The following is a 3,906-nucleotide window of genomic DNA, read 5'->3' on the forward strand; positions in this document are numbered from 1 at the left end:
TCCCAGGGCACCCGGTTATCCCCTCTCCCCCCCCCCCAGCTCTGCTCCCGAGGGGGGGCAGCTTCAGGCCAGGGCTGTATTTTGAAATTTCCAGATTGTCTTTTCCGATGATATTTCCTTGAAATGCGTCCAGTGAGCTGATTAGTCATGTAAATAAAGAACGATGGCAGGACTCTGCGTCTGGCATTAGGGTGGACTGGAGAGGGATGAAAAGGCTGCCCTTTTTCTTGTCATTTTATGGTTTTTCTTTCCCCCTGTGAGGAGCATGTCCCTCTCCTGAGCTTGCCAGGGAGCTGGGGGAAACTGGGAACCCAACCTCGTTTGTCATTAGGAGCGTCCTGCCTGCCAGCTTCTGTAGGATAAACCATATGTTGTCACAACACTATTTTTAATTTAGGGTGTTGGTTACATCACATCCCAGAATTGGGCAATCTCTGGATGAGGACGGAGGTAATTACTGTACCGGGGTTTATCAACTTGTGTTTTAATGAGTGTTTATCAGCATTATGAGAAATCAGTTGCAATAAGTGCCTTGGATGGACTGAGTTATTAGCTTTTTTTCCCTCTGAAAAATTAAAATCATCTGAAGAAATGCTTTTCTATAGATTAGGGAAGCCTTCTCTTTTGGGGGAGGGCAAGTAGGAGGGCCACAAGCAGCTGTGTTAAATATTTTGGGAAGCTATTCTGAGTCCGTGTCACACATGAATAGTGGTGTTTATTTTCTAAATGAATTCTGGTCTCGAGATTGTTTGGTGGCCAACGGCCACTAATGAACTTTGCTTCCTTCACCGCCACCCAAAAGAGAAATAGTCAAAGGCTCCTGGTGATTAAATGGGCAGGAAAGGATAAGGGCAGAAGAGCTGGCTTGTTTGTAGAGTGAATAACGCAACAATTAGTGGGCTATTAAACACATATGCTCATTCTGCATTTGTTCTATAAACAGTTTCTCCAGCTTGTTGGATGTCTCTGCTTCCTCCGAAGCGCTCGATGCCGCGAAGAGAATTTCTCACTCACCTTGGGAGCGCGTGTTTGGCTGGTCTGGGCCTTGCTTTAGTTTTGCTTTGCAGTAGGTAAATGGACAAAAAAATAATACTAAGTTGCCAAAGCTGCTTCTGCTGCCTTTGGTTGGAAGTGTGGTAGAACTGAGGGCAGCGTTGTGTAATGTCTATAATGGCCTGGAATCCAATACTGTTGTTTGTGTTACCTGCAGTCTGACCTGTTTTATGCGCCTGGACAGCACGTCAGTCGGTGCCGTTTCTGCGACAAGGCTCTGTCCCTCTGCCAGAACAGGCAGGGTAATGTCTTCAGTTGCTTGCTTGAGTTTGTTCTTGGGCTAAGAATAATGTATTGGGATTACATAATCCAGAAATGATCACCCAGCCGGGCGAGCTGCCATTTGTTTTTAGTGTCCCTTGTGCCAGAGCAGTTGTGTTCTTGGTGTGGAGCATGTGTGGATCAGGCAGCAGGACTATGGAGAAATGGTATTTGCTTGAGTCTCCTCTGCTAAATTGGCCATGTTCTGGTTGATAAGAGAGGGCTCCAGGGAGACCTGAGAGCACCTGCCAGTACCTGAAGGGGCTCCAGGAAAGCTGGGGAGGGACTGTTCAGAAGGGCAGGGAGTGAAAGGACAAGGGATAATGGATTAAAACTGGAAGAAGGAGATTTAGGTGAGACGTGAGGAAGAAATTCTTCACTGTGAGGGTGGTGAGACCCTGGCCCAGGTTGCCCAGGGAAGCTGTGGCTGCCCCATCCCTAGAGGTGTTCAAGGGCATCTTGGATGGGGCTTGGAGCAACCTGGGCTGGTGGGAGGTGCCCATGCAGGGGGTTAGATCTTGGTGATCTTTGAGGTCCTTTCACATCCAAACAATTCTATGATTCTATTATATGCTTCTGTGCTGAAGAAAACAGCACATTCATGCCCAGTTCCGTGTGTCAGGAAACTGTATCATGTCTAGAGAACGTGGAGCTGCTGGTCCAGAGGTGCAGATCCCCGGGGCTGCCGGTTCCTTGTGGGCCATGAAGGGATTTTTTTTCTCCAGTAGCAGAAGATTACACTCACCTGAAAGAAATGCAGCCTTAACAATAACCCCGACTTCATAGGGGACATGTTAAGATGTCACCCATAAGCTCCTTGTGAAACTTGCTGCCCCTGAAACTGCTTCCAGGCAGTTGTGAAACCACCAGCCCTGACTGCTGAGCTCTGCAGCTGAAGGAGAACGTGTCCCGAGTCAGTTTGTCCACTGAGGAAATGGAGCCGGTCTGGTGTGTGAGCCTAAAACAACTCCTGGTTCTCCAAGGAGTCTGATTCTACGTTAGCTGGCAGTTTTCTGTGTTCCCTTCGGGTGTGTGTGCAAGTTCTGTTCAGGCCTTCCAACCCCCCAAAAATACAGGCCATGACTTTTCCCCATCTCTTCTAGTCTGCTCCAGCTTCCTTGCTGCCCGTGTCGAGTCACCAGGGTACTCCTCATGCCCCTGCCTTCTTCAATCTTTATCCTCAACCCCATCTTTCACTCTTGGTAATGGGATGTTGTGCCTACCCTCACCTAATACATCCAGCTCCATCTCCATCCATGGCATTCATCCTTTCCTTTTCACACCCTTTTTTTTCTTTTTTTTTTCCAACATCCTGCTGGGTTCTGGGTAAGTAGGAATCTTAAAGCACCATTTAAAATGCTGCGTGGCAGCCCCAGAGGTGGCTTGGCCCTCTCCTCATGCTGTTGTAGTGTAGGTGCTGATGGCATGCAAACGGCTGTTCCTGGAACCCTCACCTGGGAATTTCCCAACTTTCACCTATTTATTTTAAAACCCTTTTTTGTGGCTTAAGGAGCTTGAATGATGGATTTGATAAGGAACGTCACGACTGCAGTGTCACACCTTTATTATTTGTAGATGTGTTGACCTAACCATAGCTGATGGAGGCCAGGCTTAGCTGTCCTGGGTTGCACTGTAGCTTGATGATTTTTAGGAGATGTAAAGATTGTAGGAGAATGCAGCATCCTTGCTTTGGTCAGCATGTGAGGCAGCAGCTGAATGGAGCCTCCTGATCACCTTGTACCTCACTGCCCGTGCGACACTGAGGGTTTTTAACTGAAGCCACCTGTGGGTCACTGGTGAACTTTGGCAGATGCACAAATATTTATTGGGGGATCATCTGAGATAACTAAACCACATTGTTCTGGGAGCTGAATTTTGGAACTGTGGTCTGACAGACGTGGCTTCCCAAGTCATCTGCCCTGGGCCTTCTGTGCTCTCCTTAAACGACTGTGACAGAAGTTATTTCTCAAAGGTGAGGGTTAAACCCACCCCATGTAGTCACCACTGACGGAAAGAGCTTTTTCAGAATTTTGAGAGCAGGTTGTTCTGGATGCCGGTGAGACCCTGGCCCAGGTTGCCCAGGGAAGCTGTGGCTGCCCCGTCCCTAGAGGTGTTCAAGGGCAGCTTGGATGGGGCTTGGAGCAACCTGGGCTGGTGGGAGGTGCCCATGCAGGGGGTTAGATCTTGGTGATCTTTGAGGTCCTTTCACATCCAAACAATTCTATGATTCTATTATATGCTTCTGTGCTGAAGAAAACAGCACATTCATGCCCAGTTCCGTGTGTCAGGAAACTGTATCATGTCTAGAGAACGTGGAGCTGCTGGTCCAGAGGTGCAGATCCCCGGGGCTGCCGGTTCCTTGTGGGCCATGAAGGGATTTTTTTTCTCCAGTAGCAGAAGATTACACTCACCTGAAAGAAATGCAGCCTTAACAATAACCCCGACTTCATAGGGGACATGTTAAGATGTCACCCATAAGCTCCTTGTGAAACTTGCTGCCCCTGAAACTGCTTCCAGGCAGTTGTGAAACCACCAGCCCTGACTGCTGAGCTCTGCAGCTGAAGGAGAACGTGTCCCGAGTCAGTTTGTCCA

The sequence above is a fragment of the Chaetura pelagica genome, unplaced genomic scaffold (assembly GCF_000747805.2).
Source record: "Chaetura pelagica isolate M959 unplaced genomic scaffold, ChaPel_1.0 scaffold463, whole genome shotgun sequence".
In the NCBI taxonomy this organism is placed as follows: Eukaryota; Metazoa; Chordata; class Aves; order Apodiformes; family Apodidae; genus Chaetura; species Chaetura pelagica.